The sequence below is a fragment of the Ziziphus jujuba genome, chromosome 3 (assembly GCF_031755915.1).
Source record: "Ziziphus jujuba cultivar Dongzao chromosome 3, ASM3175591v1".
Lineage (NCBI taxonomy): Eukaryota > Viridiplantae > Streptophyta > Magnoliopsida > Rosales > Rhamnaceae > Ziziphus > Ziziphus jujuba.
This window is the reverse complement of record NC_083381.1, coordinates 28,661,833-28,679,825: the sequence shown is the minus strand read 5'-3', so window position 1 is coordinate 28,679,825 and position 17,993 is coordinate 28,661,833.

Genomic DNA, 17,993 nt, shown 5'->3' with positions numbered 1-17,993 from the left:
TTGATTTTGGGGTATAATAATATGGGGTTTTGTTAAAATGTTTTAAAAAGAGGGACTTTTGCAATTGAGTGGAATGGTGGGGATTTTGAGAGAAAAATGTAAGTTTTACTTATTTACAATTATATAATTATTTATTTATTTATTATTAATTAATCAATTTTATTATAGTATTATTACTATTATTATTATTATTATTATTACTTTATAGTAGTGTATAGTAGACTGGATTGCTTACTGGGATGATTAACATCTCATGTTTTCAAATTCGTTTCTCTAGATCCAGGTTAGTAGATATTGATCTTTCAAAGCAAGCTCGACGTGTTGGTTGGTTGCCGAATTCCAAGAAGCTTTTCTTTCTTTTCTTTCCATCTTATAATATTTCTTTCTACTTCATGTTGTATTAATTCTTATACTTTGAATTCTATAAAAATGTTTTGTATACTGTTGGATGTATTTATATAATATTGCATTGGTGTCCTGTGAATTTTGAAGTACTATAAGTTTGTGGAATAATTGTAGTAAGGTGGGAGGAATAAAGAGATGTTGTTGGAAGTGTGTTTTCTGTACAGGAAATTTTGTGGTAAGTCCTACCCTTAAGGGAGATGTTGCTGGATTGTCCTTAGAAGGTTCGGTGGTGTTTCCTTGGGATCAGTGTTTGTCTAGGGTTCCGGAAAGAAATCTTTGATAGGTCCTGGCAGTTGGTATCAGAGTTCTAGGTTCTAGTATTTTTAAGGGACTGTGCATTGTTGTGCGTCGCATCCACGTCTATTCTCTTGTTTTAACCATCTTGAAGTGTTATTTCCCCTAGTCTCGAAGAGAATTCATTGCCCGAGTTAAAATAACTCTAATCTTCGAAGGTGCTAACTAGAAATCGCCTATCCTTAATGGGAATCCGTATGGTCTAGTTAAATGGTCAAGGATTGCCTCTTGTTTATCGAAGATCAGGTGAGGGAAGGAGACTTGATTAAGTTGGACATTTTGGACTTTAAGTAATCCTAGGCGTGAAATGGGTAGCAGCGAATTTTATGTTTGTGGATCGCTACCATAAGGAAGTAGCGTTATGCGAATTGGCCTACCCGAAGTGGTGTTTCATGGTGAAGTTGGGAGGCCTTTGCCGGGGACGATTTCTGCCCTCACTATCAAGAAGTTAGTGAAAAAAGGTTATCAAGGGGAAACAGCCTTTGTGATTGACACTCGAGCAGATGGTAAAAGGTTGTAAGACGTGCCTGTTGTGAGAGACCGTTCGAAGGTATTTTCCAATAAGTTACCTAGATTACCACTGGAAAAGGAGATCGACTTTGGCATCGAATTGGCTTTGGACACCCACTTGTTTCGTTACTGCTACATCGTATGGCTCTGAAAGAGTTAAGGGAGCTAAAAGCTCAACTACAAGATTTGATGGATAAGGGGTTTACTAGATGAACTGTATCGTCATGGGGAGCACCTGTGTTATTTATGGAGAAGAAGGATGGTCGTCTAAAGTTGTGCATTAACTACTGACAACTTAGTAAGATGTTTTCTAAGACTGACCTAAGGTCTGAGCATTAACAATTGAGAATTGAGAATCAGACAAAATCCAAAGAGCTATCAGAGTTCTACCCCAATTTGGTTGTCGATGAGGTTAATAAGAAAAAGATGATTCCTTGGGCATAGTCCGTTGTTCAAGCATAGTTATTTTCATTTCTGGAAGTTAAGATCTTGACATCTTATTTTCTTGGAGATTTAAGGTTTTTATTGGTAATGTTTTATCGATCTAAGATGCTTGATATTCTTGGTGATAACTTAAACTCATAAGGACTAAAAATTTTGGGGCATAGTTAGAATTTAAAAAGTGTGGAATGTTTTCCTATGGGTTGCGGATTTAGTAATTAGTTCATAGTATTGGTTGTGATGCTAGAATTAATATTTAAATTCTTTATTGCTTGAGGTATGGATTCGTGGAGTCTATTTGAAATTGGATGAACTTATGGTTTTTCAAGAATAATATTTGGATGTTGAGAAATTTTATTTATGACCTTGATGAAATTAGTTAAAAGAAAGATAGATGTTTGTTAAGGTTAAGATAATTGGATAATCAATGAGGAGTGAAAATCTTATAATTATAAGTTCTAGGAGTGCATTCAAAGGCAAAAAGAATAATCTCAGTTTTAACTTGATGCCACTAGTACTGATTTGGGGAAATTAGATTTAAGTTCTAATTGTTCCTTTTAAATTGATGGATGGAGTTACCCAAGGATTATAATTGCACTCTGGATGACCATCCCGGTAAGACAATTATGGTGGCTAATACACTAAGTGAGAAGTCTATAGGCTTATTGGCTTATATGCAAATAGTATCACTTCCATTGATGGTTGAATTTGAAAGAGTTGGGTGCCAGTATCGATTTTATTTAACAGAAAATCTACGTTTTACTTCGATGTTTTGTAAGGGATTAATGAAGGAACTAGGCATTAAGTTGAACTTGGGTACCACCTTTTCACCCCAGATTGATGGACTCTGAGAGGACTATTCAAACCTTAAAGGACATTTTAAGGTCATGAGTGTTACAGTTCAAGGAAAAAATTGGAATGAGTATCTCCACATTCAAATGTCATCTTACGAGGCATCGTATGAGAAAAAATAGCAGACTCCATTATGTTGGAATGCGAAGGATGAGAGGAAACTTCTAGGTTTTAAGATTGTACAAGTGATGGTGGATGAGATCAATATTATACTTACTAAGTTAAGCAGCTCAGGACAGGAAGAAGAGCTATATGGATGCGCGTAGAAAGGATCTTGAGTTTGAGGTTAGTGACCATGTATTTCTTGGAGTTATCTCTGTGAAAGGGAATTGTATGTTTTGACAAACAAGGAAAGCTAAGTCCTCGTCATATAGGTCCTTATGATATTATTAAAGAAATTGGGTTTGTGGCATATAAGTTAGCATTTTCGGAAGAGTTAACACGGGTACGCAATGTATTTCATGTATAGTTGCTACAAAAGGACATTGAAGATCTATCGCACATGTTCAAGACTTTTGATATCGAGTTAAAGGAAGACCTATTGTGCATGGAGCAATCATTATAGATCTTTGGTCACAAGGAATGCGTATTGGTAAATAAGATTATTTCTCAAATTAAAGTCTTGTAACAGATTCACCTAGTCAAGAAAGTGACGTGGGAGATCGAGGTGCAAATCTGAGACCAATATTCTTATACATTTCAATGACATATGAAATTTCGAGGATGAAATTTTTGTAAAGGAGAACGTTGTAAAGCCCATCCCGAAGTACACTAGAAATTTTTTGAATTGACCGAGTGTTGACCAAGAAGGGTTAAATGTTGACTTTTTGACTCAAATGGAATTCTAGGTTGATCGAGGCACTATCACAAAGTACGTATCGACTTAAGTCCATAGACTAATAGCACGTCGAAAACGGAGCTACAGTTTGAAAGATATGAGCAAAACAAGTTGACGTCCAAACCGTCCAAGAGTGCCCGAGTTGATTTTTTATTTTTGCAAAATTGAGCTTTAACTCATGCATGGTTATAAAGTACTCATCGATACGAGTTCATAGACTGGTAGCACGTCCAATTCGGACATTTGGTTGAAAAGTTATGGACCTACAAAGTTTTTCGAATACCATAATATTTTAATATATTTTTTAATTGAGTGAACAGTGTGTGTCATGTGTCGTGTTCTCAAGAAATCCTGTGAGTGAACAGTATCACCCATGGGTGGGTTTATGTGGCCTGCAATGCATGTGTGGAAGGGGCAAGAAGAGAGAGAAAAAGGGTAGGAAATAGAGAAGGAGAGAACCCATCACCACCAGCCACCACCGTTAATCATCATCCGATCATTTCTAAGCCACATGCACCACCCCACCTTGAAGCCCACCTGAAAACTGGCTGGCCAACCAAAAATCATGGCCAAATCGTCAGCGATGCACCAAATCAGGGCATTTTTCGGCGAGTGGCAGATTTCCTTCTCTAGCTGATATGTCCCAAACCATACCACTGTTTGCCTCACCGCTAGTCACGTTGAGTCACCCGTTCTCCGATCTACCTCCCCACTAAAACTCATGGCCATTAGTCATCGGACGCACCGCCGACTGTGGCTTTTCCAGTGGGGCACAACGGCTCACTAGAAAACACCATCCTGGTGAGTTCTCGGTGATCCCACCTACCTTTCCCAAGTAATCTGAACCCCCTAAACCCAAATCCAAGGTCGATGTTCTCCAATTCATGGCAGTTTGTGAGATTCGAGAACTTGAATTCTAAGAGCTTTCGGACGAGATTCCAGCCACCACGGTCTGATCTACAAAAGGTGAGACTTGATTCTTAATCCTCATGTCGTAAACTTCATTTTGATATATTATTTGTGAATTTTGAATACAATTTGTGTTATCTCTCCAGGATACCGTGTGTTATTTATCCAAATAAAATATTAGTTTATTTGATCCTGTATCATGTTGATATTTTAGGAGCATGTGGGAATTGTGAAATCGATCTTGTGGAGAATCTTAATTGAATTGCGTGCTCGAGGTGAGTGACTCACCTTCAAATTTATTTTCAGGCATTAAATTATGTATATTTTGTAATAATTGATTAATTTAAAAATATGTTGTATGTGTTGGATATTTATGTTTGATAAGAAAAATGGTTATATAAATTATATTGCCCATTTGTGATAATATTTATATCTGAGGTGCTACCAAATTATATTTTGGGGTTGTGACAGTGTTTATATACACATATATATATATATATATACAACATTAATTGATTCCTTAAAAAAATGTGTTATTTATGTTTAATATTTAAGGAACTTATTAATTAAATTTTGATGATGATTTATGGACTTGTACATCAAAATTTATATTCTAGATTTTCAAAGAAATTATATTCAAAGTTATTGTTGAGATTAATTGCAGATTATTTATGTTAAATAAAAATATATTTATATGAATTTATGCATATGTGGATTTTTATGCGATTTCAATTGTATTGAATTTGGAGGATTTGAAGAAAATATTATTTTAAAAGTATTACGCATTGAAACAATAGTAGAAAAATTATTTTATGGTATTGGAAAGTTTTGGATATATATATATATATATACACCGTTGGATTTATGATTATGGATTGATTTTATGCCACTAGGATTTTGGTATATTTGCATCAATGAAATTATAATGGATTTTAATGTGAATTTATGGATGTGGAGAAAGATATTAAATTCAATGGTAATGATAACATTTTGGTATTTAAAAATAGTATATATATTTATATGGTTTTTAAAACGCACTACAAAGTATCGGTGTTCTGTAGTTGTGGATGTAATTAGTGCGCGGGCGGAGTGTAATGAACACACATGTTTATGCTCTCCCGTGGTTGCCATCGGACTGAGGGCAGACAATTTGATATTGGCCATAGCTGTCCGCCTCCATGGCCGAGATTGAGGTTTATAGCGTCGGCACTACTAGGATGCCAGGGTGACTGGATGCAGATTTCTCTCTATAACCTCTCTATCAGGCGATGCTTTGGGACGCTGGGCACCGTCAGACATCACTAGTATATAGTGTGTGCGTCAAACTTTTTTTTTCCCGATCTGATTTTCAAAAAATTAAATTTGTTTTTTCAAAATTGTATTTGAAATTAAAAGTATTTAAATGAAAATTTTATTATTTATTTAAGTTGTGTCCAAAAATATATTTTATCATGTTTTCAATGCTCACATAAATTTAAGATTTATCAAAAAGATTTTCTTTGGCATCTCGTATTATTTTATTAAATTATTGAGCATAATTTTTATAATTTATTTATTGGAATCAATTTGGCCTCACATTAAATTTTATTATTATTAAATTGATTTATTGCATATTAAACTGCATTTTTTTTATTATTTATTCTTTGATTATTTCATGGATGGATTAATAAATTTTATAATTAAATATTGAGTTTAAGTTGTTTGGTTAATTCGACTTGTGCTAATTTCTTCTAGTATGAATTCTACCATTTATTTGTGACCTTATTTTATTTCATGATATTTTGTTATAGATTCAATCATTTGTAATTAAATTACTTGCATGGTTATATTGTAAGCTTGAACTTATTTGTATTTTATTTATTATTTACTTCATTGATTTTGGGGTATAATAATATGGGGTTTTGTTAAAATGTTTTAAAAAAGGGGACTTTTTCAATTGAGTGGAATTGTGAGGATTTTGAAAGAAAAATGTAAATTTTACTTATTTACAATTATATAATTATTTATTTATTTATTTATTATTAATTAATCAATTTTCTTATAGTATTATTACTATTATTATTACTACTATTACTGTATAGTAATATATAATAGATTGGATCGCTCACTGAGATGATTAACATTTTATGTTTTCAAATTCATTTTCCTAAATCTAGGTTAGTAGATGTTGATCGTCCATAGCGAGCTCGACATGTTGGTTGGTTGCTGAATTCCATGAAGTTTTTCTTTCTTTTCCTTCCATCTTGTAATATTTCTTTCTACTTCACGTTGTATTAATTCTTATACTTTAAATTCTATAAAAATGCTCTGTATACTATCGGATGTATTTATATAATATTGCACAAGTTCCCTGTGAATTTTGAAATGCTGTAAGTTTGTAAAATAATTGTAGTAAGGTGGGAGGAATTAGGAGATATTGTTAAAAGTATATTTTCCGCACAGAGAATTTTGTGGTAAGTCCTACCCTTAAAAGAGATGCTACCGACTTTTCTTTAGAAGGTTCGGTGGTATTTCCTTGAGATCAAGATTTGTCTAAGATTTTGAAAAGATATCTTGGATGGATCCTAACAGTTGCACTCTCCATTATGAAAATTATCTTAACTAGGAACACTTTATTCTATAAATAGAGCCATGAAAGACCAAAAAGAGGATCGACTTCTCTTTCAACTCCCAATCAAGCAATACATTACTATTCTCCTACAGTGTTTCTTCTTTAATTTTAGTTTTTGTCATACTTATTCACTAGCATTTATTCCTGTGCGTTGCACGATATATATAACTATAATAGATGATTTTAAAAATAATCTATAATAATTAATTATATTTGAAAATTTATTTAAAAAATTTATTGTTAATAAGTACAACTGGATCCTTTTTTTTTTCAATCCATACTATAAAAATTTATTAAGAATTATAAATTTGACCTGTATATATAATACTATTCAATCATGAAATTCAAATTCAAATGTATTTTTTGATTCCTTGTAAATAATTAATTTTCATATATTAAATACTCATAATGCAATTTATTTATTTATTATTATTATTATTTATTTATCCTATAAATACATTTTACCTTATAAAATATATTATTCATGAAATTCAAATTAAAAAATATTTACATATTTAATTTTTTTCATCTATAAAATTAAAATTCGAATGTATTTATATAATATTTTCTATCTATAGAATTCAAATTAAAAAGCAAGCATATTTTTTTTATTATTTGCAAATAATTAATTTTTCTATGTTAAATACTTTTAATATAATTTAATTATATTTATTATTATTGTTATTATTATTATTATTATTATTATTATAACCTAATTAACAATAATTTAAATTCAAAAAGAGGTAAATATACACACACACACACACACACACACACCCCCACCCCCCATATATAGAGTTTCACTACCATGTGTGTCGGTTTGTACATTATGATATAGATCAGTATTAAATTATATATAACTTATGGCGTGATGTATATATTTTATTTTAATATTACATATAATTTGATTATGACCTATGTTTAATGTGCATGATAATATTCATTATAATAAAATTTTATACATATAGTATTATATATATATATATATATATATATTTATTGTATATTTAAAATTTATTTAAAAAATAAAACAGATTTTATATATATTTGGGTACAACCATAAAAGATAAAAAATAAAAATAAATTATACTTTTTCAATCAATTCTCTAATATTATAATAATAAAAATATATATTTTTGAATACAATCCTTAAAGGTAAAAAATTTCACGTTTTTAAATAGTTGCTCCATTTGATACTGATTAATATTTTCATAGAATCATAAATAATAAAACATAGATGATTTTTTTGTTGATGATTTTGGAGAGAATTTGGAATGATAATATGTTGATACTTTACACAAGATTCTTATACTTTTATATATTATATAGATTTTTACCTATCTAATTTTTTTGATCTATGGAAATTAAATTCAAATTCAAATGCTTTTATATAATTTAATTCAAATTCAAATGTATTTAAATAATATTTTTCATTTATAGAATTCAAATTCAATTTCAAATGTATTTTTTAATTCCTTGTCAATAATTAATTTTCATATATTAAATACTCATAATATAGTTAAATCATTTATTATTATTATTGTTATTATTGTTATTGTTTATCTTATAAATATACTTTTACCTTATAAGGTAAATTATTTATGGAATTGAAATTAAAAAATATTTATCTATTTAATTTTTTCTATCTATAAAATTCAAATTCAAATTTATTTATATAATTTAATTCAAATTTAAATGTATTTATATAATATTTTCCATTTGTAAGTAAATAATTAATTTTTCCATGTTAAATTCTTATAATACAATTTAATTATATTTATTATTATTGTTATTATTATAACCTGATTAGCAATAATTTGGATTTAAAAAGAAGTCTATATATATACATACCATATATATATAGTTACATTATTATATATGTTAGTTTGTAAATTATGATACAGATGAGTATCAAATTATATATAAGTTATGGTATATTATATGTATATATTTTATTTTAATATTATATATAATTTGATTATGATCTATATTTAATGTGCATGACAATATTAATTATATTAAAATTATATATATATATATATATAATATTATAAATATATATTTTTTGTTTATTTAAAAGTTATTTTTAAAAAATTAATTATATATCTATATATATATATATATATATATGTACATATTTATGTACAACCATAAAAGGTAATATATTTTATACTTTTTCAATCAATTACCTAATATTATAATGATACTAATATATATTTTTCAATACAACCAATAAAGGTGAAAAAATTTACACTTTTAAATAGTTACTTCATTATGTATAGATTAATATTTTAATATAATCATAAATAATTAAAAAAAGAAATACTTTTTTTATTGATGAATTTGTAGGGAATTTGAAATGATAACTAGATACATACCCATGCGATGTATGATATATACAATTGCCATACATTATTTTGATAATAAATTGTAAAAAAGAATTATAATCAAATCATATATAAAGCATCATAAAAACAATATTAAACCAAAACTTTCAATTGAACATAATTAATCTAAATTTTGAAAAACTTTTTTAAAAACCACATTAGTGGTTAAATTGGTAGGTTCTCCATCTTTATCACAAATTAATATCTTTAATTATTTCCTATTTGTAACACTGGAGACTACAACATATACTTGTCCACGACTAAAAACTAGTCTTTTAAGATAAAGTCTGACATGCGAAAGAGATTGACCTTGGCTTTTATTAATAGTCATAGCATATGATACAATCAAAGGATATTGTCTTCTTTTAAACTTAAAAGGCAACCTTGGATTCGATGGAGTTAAAGTCATTCTTGGAAACTTTAAACCGGGCATTACTTCCTGAAATAACTTTTCCTTCGAGAACATTATTGCCAGGCCTTGTAATGACCAATCTAGTCCCATTGCACAACCCCGAAGAATGATGAACATTTCTTAATAGCATAATGGGGACACTGACCTTCAATTTCAACTGATTATTAGGCATCTTAGAGCATTTTATATCATTCGAAAATTCAGGTATATAAAGATCTCCTATAAGATCAATGTTCGAATGAGATCTGCAAGTAGCATCAAAATTTAAATATGTAGTTTCCTCAATTCGATTAAGAGAACTCACGTATTCATTTATTGATTCAACAATGTTAAGAGTCTAGCTCTTTCTTGCAAATATGATGGTTCATTAATATTCTCTGAGAAAGAAGTATACGTGCTATTTACAATAGATGCAGCTAAATCTTTTGTATTCTTTATCAAAATATCATCAGGTATATCAATCATTGCATGACCATCATTCGGACCGCCAATTGTTCCATCTCCAATACTTGATATCCATTCTGAAAAAAACCTTCAATTCATCCTTATCAATGTCTGAGTCAATGCTTTAAAGTCTCATGTTTTTTTAAGCATATATCATTGCACAATTATACATTTTTTACTTACCAAACAATTATTACTCATTGGTTTCAATTGAACTCAAAATTTCAGCAAACGATTTGAAAACAAAATTTTGCATTGGAAAACTTTCATCCAAAGCGTCAACAATATTAGTCTTTGCCATAAAGTTCAATTTGTATTTGTGTCTTGTGATCTTGAATTTGATATTGTTGAATCCAACTATAAAATTTTGCATTAAATACAGTTGACCTTCATGAATCATTGAATTGGAACGACGAACCAATGAACACTTTATAGTAGCATAAATCCTTCCACCCTATAAATATTTGTTAAACTTTTTAAACCTTAAACAAAAGAATGGATACATAATATTATTATATTATTATATTATTATATATATAATATTATATTGTATAATCTATATAATAATAATAAGTATAATTATAATAATAATAATAATAATAATAATAATAATAATAATAGTAATAATAATATATTTATGTAGTATATTATATACACATGCACGATATTGTATATATTATACATAATAATAAGTATAATTATAATAATAATAATATGTATTATATAGTATATTATATACACATGCACGATATTATATATATAATATTATATTGTATAATATAAACACTTAATAATGATAATATCAATAACATGTATAAAATAAAAACTAAAAAAAAAAAAACAAAAAAAAAACTACTTATCCATTAACACCATTTCAATGCTATTAATTTCTTATTTGTCATCAAAGCATGAGACCTTCCAAAATCTTAGAACACAAACTTTGAATATTCACTGCGTTTTGTTATTGTTGATATGGTTGATAAAATCAATCTGTCTAGACATATTCTCCAAAATAAAAAAAAAGTTTTATTGATGATAAATATATTTGGATCTTTTTTTTTTTAAATGTATATTATAAACGTTTGTTAAGAATTAAAAATTTGATATCTATATATAACACCCTCCAATCATGTAATTTAAATTCAAATATTAGATGTCAAAGTGCATAGTAATAGACTTTATGAAAATATATATTATACCATAATTAGGCCATAATTCCGTTATAACATATACGTAATAATTTAGGCCATAATTCTGTTATAATATATATTAGGCCATATATATGTATAATTCTATTATAATATATGTATACATATTAGGCCATATATATGTATAATTCTGTTTTGATAGTTATGTATACTAATTAGGTCATAATTAGACCATAAATATAATTTGGTAAATAAGACAAAAGCAAATATTTTATTTATTTTCAATTAATTTCAAAATAATTACCATGCATAATTTAATCAATTGTTTGATAGTTATGGATATTTATATAAAAAATTTATTTTATATATATTTGGTTATATCCATTAAAAATAAGATAATGAATAATAAATAATAAGTAATAATAAATAAAATCTATATAATGTATAAAATCTATATAAAATGGTTATTTCATCTTCTTCATATGCTTCTTGACCAATATAGAAGCTTAATTGATTTTGATTCTTATATGACATTTTAATAAGAAAAAAAAAAGTTAAAAAAAATGTAACTATTATATAGTTTTAGGGTTAATTAAATAGATCAATATTTTCTTTATTAGTAGTTAATTTTCTTGCTTTTATTTTTAGTTTTATTTTTTTATGTTTTTAGAAAAAAAGTTATTGTAACAGGGAACAAAAATGAAAGGAAGAAAGAACTAGTTATTATTATTATTATTTTCCAGTAGAGAATCATTGCACTTTTTTCTTTATCAACCATTAACAATTTTTTTTTTTACTCTCTTTTTTCTTTCTTCTTTGAAACCCCACCATTTTTTTAAACGATTCTCTACCCCTTCTTTTTAGCATAGTTGACCAAAATTTATTATTTTTGTTTTTTTCCAATAGATAATCACTGCTCGTTTTTCCTTATTAACTATTAACAATTTTTTTTGTTTACTTTCTTTTTTTTTGTTTCTTTGAAACAACCCCCCCCCCCCCCCCCCTCTGTTTTTTTAAATTCATAATTGGTGTAATTGGTTTTACAAAAGTATAATTTTTGTTTTTTTTTTTTTGAGAAAAGTCTAGGTAATTTATCATATATGCAAAAAATTAAATAAGTTTGGAATTGCCGGAGAATTAATTCCATTAGTGAGGCCATAAATTTATGAATAGTTTGATTTGACCTTCATTTATTGTTTCATGCACTTTTGTTTCCTTTTTCGGAGAAGTTATTGTTTACCTCTAAATTGTATTTATACTCCACTCCAACATACATCAACTTAAACAATTAAATGCAGAGATAGTTTAATTTTCATACTAATTACTTAAATTAAAATATGCAATAGGAATAGGGAAACTTATTATTATTGTTATGTAGATTATTATTTGGGTTAAAACAAACATATGTAACTTTACTTGAAAAGACCATCATATTCATAATTGTAATTATTACGAGTGTGATTGTGGACGCCACTTAAATTAATAGATGGAAATTATGCTAAAACAACAAAAACAAATATTATTTTTTAATAACAAAAACAAATATAGAGAATAATTATATTAACCAACCACAAAAACAAAAATATTGTCTGCCTAAAAAAACTATATTGTAATTTATACTAACTAAAATAAAAACATTATTTTATTTCAATCGCTGTAGAAAAAAGCATAATAAGAAAAAAAAAAAAAAAGGAGTATAATATCTAAGACAGATGCTTAATCTCCTTAAGTTGCTTCTTGTTCAATAAAGTTGTCTCAAGTTAGGGAATTCCGACACCACTTGGTCACAAGCATCTTCTTCTTTTCGAAAAGTTTCTACATCATATCTTGATTCAGAATCATCAATTTCTTCTAAAAATCCATACCATGGTTCATGTACATGCTTATGATTAACATGATCATGTTTTTCCTAACCCCTAAAAAAGAAATTGAAATTAAATAATAAAAAATAATAAATTTAACCTTAAACCCTAAAACATAAATATGAGAGAAATAAAAACTAACAAAATATTGAATACCAAAATTTTAAATAACTAGAATGTGTCACTTACTAATTTATAGCTAAATATGTTTAACTTATTTGATAAATAAAAAAATATCAAATATTAAATATCAAAGTGCATTTTAATAGACATTATTAAAATATATATTAGGCCATGATTCCATTGAGATAATGAATATGCATATATTTAAGCCATATTTCCGTTATAATATATATTAGGCCATCTAATATTAGACCATAAATATATGTATAATTCCCTTATAATATATATATATATATATATATATATATTATGCCATATATATGTATAATTCCGTTATAATATATATATGTATACTTATTAGGCTATAAATATATATTTGGTAAATAATAATACATGCAAAGGAATATTCACTAAGTCTTTAATTATATATATATTGTACATGCACAGGCCTATACCTTTAATTATGGTTACACAAACCCATAAATATATATTTGGTAAATAAAATAAAATCAAATATTTTATTTATTTTCAAATTATTTCAAAATTTAAAGCATATGTAATTTTATCAATTATTTGATTGTTATAGATATTTATATCAAAAACTAATTATGTATATATATTTGGTTATATCCATAAAAAGCAAGAAAATGAATGATAAGTACTAAGTAATAATAAATAAAATAAAAATATTTCAAAATTATTACCATATGTAATTTTATCAATTGTTTGATAATTATGGATATTTATATCAAAATTTAATTTTATATATATTTAGTTGTATGCATAAAAAACAAGATAATGAATAATAACTAATAAATAACAATAATAATAATAATAATAATAAATAAATAAATAAATAAAACAAAAAATAATGTTTTTGAAAGGAATACAAAAGAATTATGTGCTGACACGTGGCACATACGTTTCTTCTTTTATATATTATATAGATATAGATTATTATGTAAAGTATTTTAATAATAAGAAAATCTTTTATTACATACATGTTTAATAAAAGTAACTATTTAAAGTACATTTTTTAATTAAAAAAATAAAAGTAACTATTATATATTTGGAGAAATCTATGCATCAATAAATTTATGTCGCAAACAAAGTTTACAAATTAAATAAGCATGGAAAGAGGTGATTTCGTTGGTAAATTGATATTTATCCTCAAGTAAAATAATTAAAATTTAAATAGTGTTTGGATTAATTAAATAGATCAAAAGTTTCCTTATTAGTAGTTAATCTTCTTATGTTATTTTTATATTTTTAAATAGACATCATTAAAATATATATTTGGCCACAGTTAAGCCATAATTCTATTATAATATATATATATATATATATATTTAGGCCATAATTCCGTTATAATATATATTAAGCCATATATATATTAGGCGATATATATGTATACTAATTAGGCCATAAATATATATTTAGTAAATAAGATAAAATCAACTATTTTATTTATTTTCAATTTTTTTCAAAATTATTACTATATGTAATTTTATCAATTGTTTGATAGTTATGGATATTTATATAAAAAATTAAGTATATATAAATATTTGGTTATATTTATAAAAGGTAAGATAATGAATAATAAATAATAAATAAAACAAAATAAAAATAAAAATAATAGTTTTGGAGGGAATTTAGAATAATAGTATGCTGAAATGTGGCACATACGCTTTTTCTTTTATATATTATATAAATATGCCGATACATGGTACAAAAAATTTTTATTTTTATATATTTTAAAAGTATATAAAAATATATTTTTATATATTTAAAAAATATATATAATTTTATAAAAATTCCTATAAATGTATTTATAAGAATAAAATTTGTATAAAAATATATAATTTTTATCATTTTTATATATTTATTATTCATATATATAATAAAAAATGGTAGTAGTTGCATTCTTGGGGAATAATCTCCAAAATCTTCCTTAATTGGCCTGAATATACTTGATCAAAATCTAGTCTTCCTAAACTGTCCATGTAATATAATAATAAAAATATATATTAATTGGTATCAAAGTAAGATCACACAATTTATTTTGAAAATAAATTTTATTTTGCTATGTTTAGCAATTATTATTTATGATATTATATTTTTATATCCAAATAAAAGGATATTTTTATTAATTGCCATGTAACTATATTTGTATATATAAAAATATTTAAAATATTTTTAATTAAGGAAACTATATGCAAATACATTTTACATATTTGACTTATTTGATAAATAAAATAAATTAAATATTTTTTTATTTCAAAATTTTATTATATCTCATTTTATTAATTGTTTGATAGTTATTGATAGTTATATCAAAAATTGATTGTAAATATATTTGGTTATAATAATAAAAGATAAGATAATAAATAAATAAATAGTAAATAAAATAAAATAAAAATGTCTTTTTGGAGGAAATTTGGAAGAAGAGTATGCTGATATGTGACGCATACTCTTCTTCTTTTATATATTATTTAGATTTCTCTATAAATCTTTTCTAATGTTTATTTTACAATCTATTATCTCTTTTTAGTTAAATAAATATTTAAAATCTTATTTATTCTAGGCAAGAAAAGAACCTTTAATTTAATTATTCTCAACAAATTAATACAATCATCCTAATTTTATCAAATTATTTTGCATAATTCCAATTTAGAGTGGCACATCCATAAACAAATAGAGACAATAAGAATTATTTGATGTTTGCTAAAATTCCAAATATGTTGTTAGGAAAATATCATATAAGAATAGATATAGCAAGGAATATGAAGCATAAAAATAATGCATAAACATACAAAAAGCTTGAAAAGGGAGATTAAAATAAATTACAAAAAGTAATGATATAAAAACATGGTAACAATAAAATTTGGACGAAGGATTTCAAATTTGGATATAAGGCCTATGTTTTCACACAGTGTCCTTCAAAAAAATTCATTCTTTATCGGTGCTTGTGAATTCAGATGTATATGTTTCACAGTATAAAACGGATTAATAGAAGCTTCAAAATTATACACATTTGGAGCTAATCTTTGGCAAACTTGAAATTGCTCGAAAACTATCACACTGAAAATGTATAGCTTGGTAAAAGTACTCTAGACAAATAAGGAGAAGAAAGCTTAAAAGCTCATCTGAGAGTTTACAAGAAACTGAGGAATAGATGTCAATATATAATCATCTATGCAAGGGTTATAAAATTCATAACAATCGTATTTATTAACCATTAAATTAAAATAGTTAAATTTAATAAATGCAAAACCGTTTTTCCAATTTAAATCCCATTACAGTCAATTAAATTCTATAACATTTTGACATGTTCTAATTAATTTCATGATAGTCAATTAAATTAAAAAACTGTTATTCAATTAATTTTCTATAATGGTCAAATTAATTTATCATTAATCTAATTTATTTGGCCCCATAAAAACCAAAAATTGCTATAAATTCCATTTATCTTTTAAAGGTCTGGTATTAAAATACTATAATTTTTCAGCAATCCTCCACATGAATAAAAGTGACATAAAACAAAACTATGAATATAAAAATTGACTCTAGTTATAAAGTTCTATGTTTGAGACCTACATAGAAAAGGTAGGTGTTATCCTTTGAATATTTCCTTGTAAGAATATATTTACTTTATAGATTAATGGTAGATGTAATATCCTTAAACCATTCCGATATTTGTGTAAATGATGATATACCTCACACAAGAATTTTCCTAGTACATTTCAGTTCTAACTATTATGTTCATTTTGGTTTTGAACATTTTCTTAGTTCTGTGAGAGTTTTTAAGAAATTGAGCCCCATACAATTTTTCTTTGAAGCAGCCCAATTCCTCTCTCATATAAGCAATTTCTTATTTTAAGACTAATAGGCATTAATCCGCTTGAATTTTCTGAAGTATATTAAAAGCATATCTTAACTTTTCCCAACGGACATCACTATTTCATTATAGGAATGAACAAGAGGATAACCCCCATAATGATCTAACTTAATCTTTACAATTTAGCTATCTTTTTGAACGTAGATCATGGGTCTCTAGTTAACTAGATTGGATATCTACTTTATCAATTTTTTTATTTCATGGGCTTTAGTCCGATTTCCCCTTGATTCAACTAATTCTTTTATTCATCTCTTTGACTAGCAGATATGTAATATTATCCTTTTACTTCACATAGTCAACATAGATAACTCAAGTTAAGATTAGTTGTTTAATGTTATTATGTCGATGATGTATGTGTCTAGAATTACCATTATACTTTGTGCCTTGGCGATGAATGCTTATTGTGGGCGTAAGCTTTCAATTCCTTTCTAGTGATCATCTACTTAGTTTACTAATGATGTATATTATGCTTGAACTTATACAACTCATCAAGTACACCAAACATCTAATTGCCTTACAATACTCTACTTAAGATATACTATTATCTTTATTATGCTTTTGTGTATGTCCGGGACTTTAGATACATACACAAGAAACCATTAAATATTGTTGTTATGTCCATATTCAATGAAGATGCAATCAATGATCTTTGAATCTATTTTCACATTTTTTGGTGTAAATATGCCCACTTTGGTAAGACACTCCCATATTCATGGGACTCTTTAGGAAGCTTATCTTCCTTTCTTTGAAGTCTTTTTCATTTCCTTTTTGATGCACCTTAAAAGATAATTTTCCAATCAAATGACTTTACCTCACATCACATTTGTATCCATCATTTCTTCTAAGTTTTATACTTGCT